Raw genomic sequence first — 9,359 nt, forward strand, 5'->3', positions numbered from 1 at the left:
AACTCATAGATTCCGAGACCGTTATCACAGTCGTCAAGATAGTGTCACCTCTTAAAGTAACAGTTACGAAACTTGTAGATTTGCAAGACGTCGGCCCGTAGATTAATGTCTTCATTTGCAATTTTGAAAGTCTTCGAACAGCTTCGTTTAAACGAGTGCCAGCCAGGTATTCTTGGTATATATAAATTTCGCTTTCATTACCGCTGTGTTGTGTGATGGTGTGAAGGGATGATCAAATGTTTGTCTCAGTTCTAAAGGTTCTCCACAAGTGTTCACTAAGTCTGAAATATTTCATTTTTATAGAAAGCTCTCCGGCATTCTCCAAGTCCGTCTACATACAGGACCTACAGCCGCGCGAAGAAAATTCCAAGGAAATCAGGCCTTATCTCTACCGGAGACCCCGGGCTAAAGACTGTCCGTCTTCGCTGAACAAAATGGCGTCTCCCTGAGAGAGATTTGTCTTGAGGAGAAGTCTCAAGACACATTAGAAGTCTCAAGAAAGAGGAGAAGTCTCGAGACACCCAGTGTGACGCCCTGCTAACAGTTCCGTGGTATTCCTCTTCCTAGGAATGATCCGCAAGAACAGAACATACACGTTTCAGATATATAAAAATTAAATTAACGTATTTTCTTTGTGCCCCCAATTTCAAACGAACGCATTGAAATGATTTCCGTGCAATACATTCGCAAGGAAGGTAAAAATATAGAAGTCGGTGGCATCGTGCTCTCCAAGCAGAGGTTGATGGGGAAATCGTGCCCTTTCTTACATGCCGTCTTTGTCAGCTGTCCCCACTGATACAAGAAGACGGAACACAGGAAAATGGTAACGATTTTCCCCCATTAACCTCTGCTTGAAGAGTAGTGGCATCCCATCTGGTGTCAAAGTGTCACCAGGGGAAAGTGTCTGGACCTTATTTACACCGTACTCTAATGTTGATGCACGGATGATGTAAGTGTTCGCAGCTGGTGCGGAACCGTCAGCCTCGGGCGAGGGAAATTATCGGGGACGGGCCGGCCAGCTCCCGCCGACTGGGGCCACTTGCACTTGTTTCCTCCATGTCATGGGGGCCAGACAGGATCGGGTAGCTAGCGAGTTTTGTTCGGGGAGCCAAGGCAGTCAGCCCGCCGATCCTACATTAGCGCTCCGGGGAGTTTAACCCAAGGGTAGCAATAATACTGTAAATGCATTCAAGTTCGTGGGGATTCAATTTCGCGGTACCGGAAAAAGGGACTTTTCGCGGTGGTTTTAAGTTCGCGGTAGCACAATGCACCGTAGTCTCTTAAGTCTCCGAACAAAACTCGCTAGCTGCCCGATTGTGTCTGGCCCCCAGGGTAACTTGTTTCGGGAAGGAGCGGCCAGGAAATCCCCGTCTAAACTAATGGAGTCTAGTTAAGGCGTCCTGACAGAAATTTGTCAGCTCCCGGGGAGTGTGTAAGTCGGGCCGGTGCCGCACCATTACCCGCACCGCTGGGGACAGGGAAACCTCAAGGACGTCGGGATGGGACACTGGGAGAGTCTAGGGAGGGACACAAGCAATATTGTTTGTATGGTCGTCTGTAGATACTCTGAAAACAGAGGATAGGCTCATGGCGTTTTTACATACACTCCAATCAGAGGTTAGGCTCCGGCTATTTTTTTAAACGTTTTTTTAGTCGTTTCTATGGGGCTTTGTATTTTGTATTGTTTCTTGAAGTCCGCCAGCCAAACGTTAGGTTTTGACAATACAAGATGCAATAGTGTTAGTAAGGTCGTCTGTAGATACTCTAAAAACAGAGGATAGGCTCTTGGGGTTTTGGGACGTTTGTTTAAGGCGTCTTTGTCGGGCTTTCTACCATAGCTTGTCACGCTTTCTTTTTGTGTTTCAGCTGAAATGACGTCAAAAAACAGTCGGAGCCTAACCTCTGCTTGGAGGATAGTCCGTTGCCTGGATGCCAGACAAACTCAGGGGACCTGCGGTAAAATTTCCCCGGGCAATGTTATAACCCAATAGACGAGGGGCTGGCCAGTGTAGGCCCAGAAACAGTCTGAAATCCAGACTAGATAGTACGTGTAAATCAAACTATCACTGCCCCTGTTACTATTGGTAACTAAATAATTAAAACATTACATCGCCTTATATTCAATACGCACGCAGACTGGAGAGAAATACCAAGATTTATTTTGTACTTTTATCCTCTGGTTTGCAGTTGGTCATTGTACTTTTTGTTACGCTAAGAAAGCTTCTTCCTTTTCTGTAAACATTTTTCAATTGTTTAGGATAAGTACCTTTCTATCTTAGCTCAATGACACTGGTAGCGTCTTGCGAAGTTCGTCTAAATAAAAATTTACATGGTTTGCCACTTGTTTCAAGATTTCAAGTATGCACTATCTTTAGTTGTGTGAGTTTGTTGGTATAATCGCCCTTCCTCCCTGACAGTATTTTCAAGCACGCAGAGCCGGACAATAGGCTTATCTCCGGAGGTGTGAAAGTGGTGCAATTACGACACCTTTCCTAATTGGTAGGGCGGGGATTTTCTCGCGTTTGTGTATGGTGTGAGGGAAACAGTCATTACTCCAGGCGTGGAAACAATGATCAACAATCAGCGAGACAAGATTAGGACAATAGAGGGCGATGATGAGGAACATAAAGACGACAATGATAATCTCCGGCCTAAGCGCGGTAATGATGTTGATAATTGCGCCACAAGTGCCGCTCGCGTCCGGACCTACCGTGGTGTGAATGGGTTATGGGTGGGGTGGGGGAATCTCAAAGCAGATGTAGAGAGGCAAAAGTGTTACATTTATCAAGCCCCCGGTTCCGCAAACACTACGTTTATAAGAAATAAATAATCATAAGTTTAGTGCACATTCTTGCCAGTCGGCTAACTGCAGTTAACATGAAAGATTCAAACAAAATTTTAATGAAATATCCCCAGTGGCCAATTCATACTGTCTTGGTCCATGGATGCTGTTTTGGGCGACATAACGATTTTGCTAGGCCTTTCCACGTTATTTCAAGGATCGCAGAGTTCGAGAAGGGGGAATCGCCATTCATTAGCCAGAAGAGTCAGTCCGTTGTATCTCTCTAGGTCGCAATCTCACTCATCTGGCATGATATGTCTATTTGGTAAATTACTACATTGTGCTTTTTTTCCAGAAGCTTGGTGGGGGCTACGATTTTGCCAGCGAAAAATCTGCTTGGAAATGCTATTTGAATAGGATCGTCACTGTCGTCTTGTGGCTACCGGTGTCAGTGTGTGACGTATTCAAACTCAATATTTATATTTCAGCCATACCATAGGTATGGTGAAATATATTGTATTCGTAATGTTTCTTCTTTCTTCTTCTTTCTCCTGTCAAATCTTCAAATCGATTCAACTCCGTCGTTCCTTGACGGAATTACTTGAAATTTGGTACAAGGGTAGAGTGGGTCAATACCCAGGTGCTTCTTTCTCATTTTTTTCATATCTTCCTTTAAAATGATTTAATTCATGTTTTTTGCAATTTTTATGTACATTTTGCCCCCCTGTACCCTGGTATTACAGCCGAATGACCTGAAATTTGGTACAGAGGTGCCTTGATCATATGCCCACAAAAATCCAAGAACAATTTTGGCATACGGTACAGCAAAATGCTTAATTTTGGCATTTTTTGCCATTTTTTGCCCCCAAAATGACATTTTTGGCTCCTATACCCCCATTTTACAGCCAAATGACCTGAAATTTGGTATAGGAGTGCTGTCTACATATGCGCACATGAATTCATTAACACTTTTGGCATACGGTACAACAAAATGCTTAATTTTGGAATTTTTTGGCCATTGCTTGACCAAAAACGTACGCTTTTGGCTCCTGTTCCCTGGTCTTGTAACCAAATGACCTACATTTTGGTAAATAGGTGCACTAGATATTCATTCAAATGACCCATGTATAATTTCTGGCATAAACCACTTCAAAATGATATATTTGGGGACTTTTTTGGTAATTCTCCACTGGCCAGAAGGTCAACGACCTCAAGGTCGTTGACCTCTCCCACCTGAAGACAGCATGTGCACATGTCTATATATACTAGTAACTTGATTAAAAAGGCAACCAATCACGTAGCCTGAGTCAACATCCCGAAGGGGATTGGCAGCCAATCAGTGAGCCCAGTGTTATCTGGATGAGTCCATTCTGGCACGGAGGGGGTACATATTTTTTGAATTCATCTTTGGACTGTTGATTATATAATGTCTCTCAGTGGGAGTATTTTTGAACTGGACTATTTTGTAATTTTACATGGGGTGTACTGGAAGAGTACATTCTTGCATGGAGGGGGGGCATTTTTTAAAAATTTGTTTATGGACTTTGGTGATTTGATATGTCAAAGTGTTTCAGTGTGGTTATTTTTTGACTGGTCAACTTTGCAATTTTATATAGGTTGTGCTGGAAGAGTCCATCTTTACATGGGGGGATTTTTAAAATCCATTTTTGGAACTTTGGTGATTACGTCCAAGTCCAATTTTAGCGGATGTATTTTTGGACTGCACCACTTTATATAGGGTATCGCAAGAAGAGTTCATTCTTGCATGGGGATGTTTTCAAATTTAGTTTTAGAAAGGTGATGATTCAATATTCCATTTTTAGTGGAAGTGTTTTTGGACTGGTCTATTTTACCTTTTCATGCCTTTTTTGCTTAGTTCAACCTTGGCCATGTTTTCAGTGTGAGTATTTCTGGACTGGTCTATTGTGCAAATTCACATGGGGTGCACTGGAAGAGTCCATTCTTGCACTAGGCATTTTGTAAGATTCATTTTTGGGTGTTTCATTATGTGTCATTAGTGGAAGTGACTTTTAAACAAAAGTGTTCGATTTTTGCACATGGGTGATTTTGGAATAGTCTATTGTTGCATGGGGAGGGAGATGGCTGAAATATGCTGCATGTGCTCTCAAGCAAATGTCGGCCTTTCTAGTTTGTCATGCAATACTAATCAAGTTCATTTTCTTTAAGAGTAATCCTTTGTTAAAGCACATTCTCCTAAAATATCCCGCATTCTGGTATGACATCAGAATATGACTTTTTATGTATGACTTATCTGAATTTTGATAGCCTTTATAGAGGCCCAGCAGGATTCCATCCAAACACCCAGGTGAGCAGTCCTTTGGGCGCGCCCCTGATTACGCAGTGATTCCGGCTGTGTCAGGGATTCAGGACCGTGTTGTGTGGTTTTCCCCGCTGTGCCGCTGACATGGGCGGAAACAAGTGTGAGGTCCGGTGTGGAGGGGTATTTTAGATTATAAGATAACTTTATTGGAAATCACGGTGTTGCCAATGAATTGCAAACCAATATAGAGTGATTAACACTGTAGTTGTGCTGGTGATTAATGAGTGTGGTAATAGTCGTGTGATTCGCGTCCAATTTCTAAGTCCAACTATGTAGGTCAATAAGTAAGGCCACACCAAGTTTATTTATTGCTCCCAAGTCACAAGAAAAAATAATACAGGTCTTGCTATCACAAACCTGTATATATTACCATGCCTTTTACTCAGAACATTAGTAACAAGTCAAAGGAAGGGATTCATTTCCCCAGGTTGTTGTCACACCAGACCTTTTGATAAAATTTATTATTTTCTTTTTGACCTGCAGGTCCAATTTTTCCCCGAAAAATCCGAGAAGCAACAAATCAATTTAGTGTGACCTAAGGCCTTTAAAAACTGAGACCAAATCATAATTGCAAAACAATACTGTTATACCATTAGAAGATATCAGTGTTTCTAGCATTGAGGAAAATTGGGTTTCTAGTGTGGAGCAATGTCAGATTTAATGTTCATACTTTGCACACATATGATGTTATCAACTCCTGTATAGGTTTGTATTTACATATACATAATGCATTTCAAAAGCAAGAAAAAAAAACAACCAATGCTTAACAATATTGCTGTACCCAGATATAATACTAGAAGTTATATGTGTATGTCATATATAACACACAGTTAGATTAGACTGTGAGAATAATAGTTGTCTTCGTGCTTGTCAAATATTGTATCCTGTACAGAATACATTTGCCGAGAATGCATGAAAATACATTTGGTGTTTTTAGACAAATTCGTACAAGTTTTGGGTTATAAACATTAACTACATGTGATGAATTTCTGTTACTTTTGTGTTGAAATTTGCAGCAACATGTGCTTCAACCCCAGAACAAGTTCTGGGACTACGAGTATTGTACTGTATAAATCAGCTACAGGTAAAGTTCCAACTTTCAAATGACCGTTTTCTTTATCAATCATGTCTTGTTCAGGGCAAAGGATTAAAAGAAGTTAACTAAAGTATGGTGTGTAATTTCTCTTTCCTCGTTACTCATAAAGAAACTTTTTTTTCTCATATCAAACTTTGATAGGAGAGTAAAAAAGTTGTTATGTAGGTATTCAGCCGTGCAGCCTCCAGTCAAGGCCCATCACTTCTATTTGGCGGCGCGCCTCAAAAGGAAGTCCCAGTAAGTGAAATTCCGAAGCAAATTGTTCCCGAAAAGGAAAAATGTTAGCTCTGTGTGTGGCCTTGTGGAGGGTTCACGGTTAACCCCACCTACACACACATTAGGCACTAATTACACATCCCTATGGGGCCTTGTTGGAGGTGTGAAATTGTTGGGCACGTAATCACCAATTAACGAGCACAATAATGACCTTCTGTAAACTGTTGGTTTTAGGTAGACTTGAATGGGCATTCAGAAAAACAATTTGTTCTAAAGTCCCCAAAGACCAAAATTTCTTTCTTTCTTCTTTCTACAAGTTGTATACCATTCAACAGTCAGTGTAGACTTGAATGGTCATTCAGAAAAGCAAGTTGTTCTTAATAAGTCTCCAGAGACCAAAATTTCTACAAGTGTCAGAAGTATTACACCATTCAGCATTCAGTGTAGACAACTTTTCTTTTAAGCCGTCTTTGTTATATTTGGACATCAAGATTGAAAATCTGCTTTAACAAAGACTAAACTGCTCAATTTCCCGAAACAAATCAAAATGGTATTATACATATTTAGGTATTCATTCATATTGTGATTTCTTTGCAGGGAAATGAAAACACCAACTGGGTGCCATAATAACGCCACATCGAAAAACATTGTTGTAGAGGCCTTCTCAAGATTCTCTTGTACACCTTAATATCTGAAGTACCCCAGAATTACTGATGCTGCATTGGTATACGTGTATTCCTCTAAATCACGTGCACCCCAAATTCATGTATTTTTCTCATGTGCCAGTATTGTGGCATCCGGTGGAATTGTGAGAGATTTAGTGTTAATACCTTTTATGGCCAAACTCCCCTGGCAAGTTATTCACCCCATTTGGCAAAATTTGACTACTTTCAGTCAGAGTACAGTTCTAGAGGGTCTGTGTGTGAATAGGAAACATTCTTTCTCAGACAATATGGCACAACCTCTGTGCCCCTGGATTCACCTTGATTTTACTATTTTCAGCCAGCACAGTTAGTCTGATGTACTATACAATTGTAGAGGATATACCTGTTGTCAATGGGAAACATTCTTTCCCACACTGTGGCACAACCTCTGTGCCCTTGGATTCACCTTGCCTATGGGGAGGGGGGCAAGGTGAGAGGTGTAGCCTATAAGACTACTGGTACTGAGTAGAGGGTATGAAGAGATGAAAGGTATTAGTCTACTGTACTGTACAGTAGACTTACACACTCTGATCTCTACATGCCCTTGGATTCACCTTGCCCATGGGGAGGGGGGCAAGGTGAGAGGTGTAGCCTATAAGACTACTGTACTGTGCAGAGGGCATGAAGAGATGAGAGGTGCAAGTCTACTGTACTGTACAGTAGACTTACACACTCTGATCTCTACATGCCCTTGCCTTGGATTCACCTTGCCCATGGGGAGGGGGGCAAGGTGAGAGGTGTAAAAGACTACTGTACTGTGCAGAGGGCATGTAGAGATCAGAGGTGCGAGTATACTGTATTGTACAGTAGACTTACACACTCTGATCTCTACATGCCCTTGGATTCACCTTGCCCGTGGGAAGGGGGGCAAGGTGAGAGGTGCAGCCTATAAGACTACTGTACTGTGTTGAGGGCATAAAGAGATCAGAGTGTGTAAGTCTACTGTACAGTACACACTTACACACTCTGATCTCTACATGCCCTTGGATTCACCTTGACTATGGGGAGGGGGGCAAGGTGAGAGGTGTAAAAGACTACTGTATTGTGCTGAAGGCATGGTGAGATGAGAGGTGCAAGTCTACTGTACTGTACAGTAGACTTACACACTCTGATATCTACATGCCCTTGGATTCACCTTGCCTATGGGGAGGGGGGCAAGATGAGAGGTGTGAAAGACTACTGTACTGTGCAGAGGGCATGTAGAGATGAAAGGTATAAGTCTACTGTACTGTACAGTAGACTTACACACTCTGATCTCTACATGCCATTGGATTCACCTTGCCACTGGGGAGGAGGGCAAGGTGAGAGGTGTAGCCTGTAAGACTACTGTACTGTGCAGAGGGCATGTAGAGATCAGAGTTTGTCTCTGAGGTGTGCTTTAAACAAACACTCACCAAAGGCCAGACTTACAAGTTTTAGTCACATGTGGTACGAATCTCCTCACCAGAGGAACACTTTCCCACGGAAATGAAACGCAAGTGGAAGGTTAACGTTACTTGAAGACAGTACATAGAAAAGTGTTTAACAGTTTTATTCTCAGAGATGCAGAAGATTAATTGATTTCAAACTCAGACTTCTAAGCATGATTCCCACAACTTGCAATGTAAAAGGCAATGCGGTTGATGAAAGTCAAATCATTAGGTTAATTCAAATTCTTGGACATTTCAACAAATTTCTAACATCATACACATATTTACCATGGATACCAGACCCCAGCTTGATCTCAAAAATATCTAGATCCTCTGCGATAGATATCTTAGAAATGGGGCTGGGGTCTGGTATCCAGTCTAATACATATCAGAATTATACAACATTATAAAATAGGAATCAGCTGAATATAAGTTCACATGGCTTCTCTGTGTTTCCTTCGTTGAAGAAATTCCCCAAGCCTGAAAGACAACTCCGGTGGTCCCGTACAAAAGCAATTGTTACTCTCTAGCTACACACAGTTTAGACTTGTGGATCATACCAAGAATAGTAGCCAAGTCAAAGTTTGAAGCAGAAAACCCCCACATATACACCTACATTCTTTCCTGTGATGGGCTAACAGACTGATCATCCGGGAGACTAAACAGCTTAAGGAGGAAAGGGAGCTAAACTAAGTCTTCTGTTGTCTTTAAGGCCCCCTTTCCACTAGACGCTCTCACTGCGACCTAAATAGGATATGTGTAACCTTTGATTTCATACTGGGTATATCATACAACATGTAAAGTGAGACTG

This window comes from Branchiostoma floridae, chromosome 7 (genome assembly GCF_000003815.2).
Source record: "Branchiostoma floridae strain S238N-H82 chromosome 7, Bfl_VNyyK, whole genome shotgun sequence".
Classification (NCBI taxonomy): domain Eukaryota; kingdom Metazoa; phylum Chordata; class Leptocardii; order Amphioxiformes; family Branchiostomatidae; genus Branchiostoma; species Branchiostoma floridae.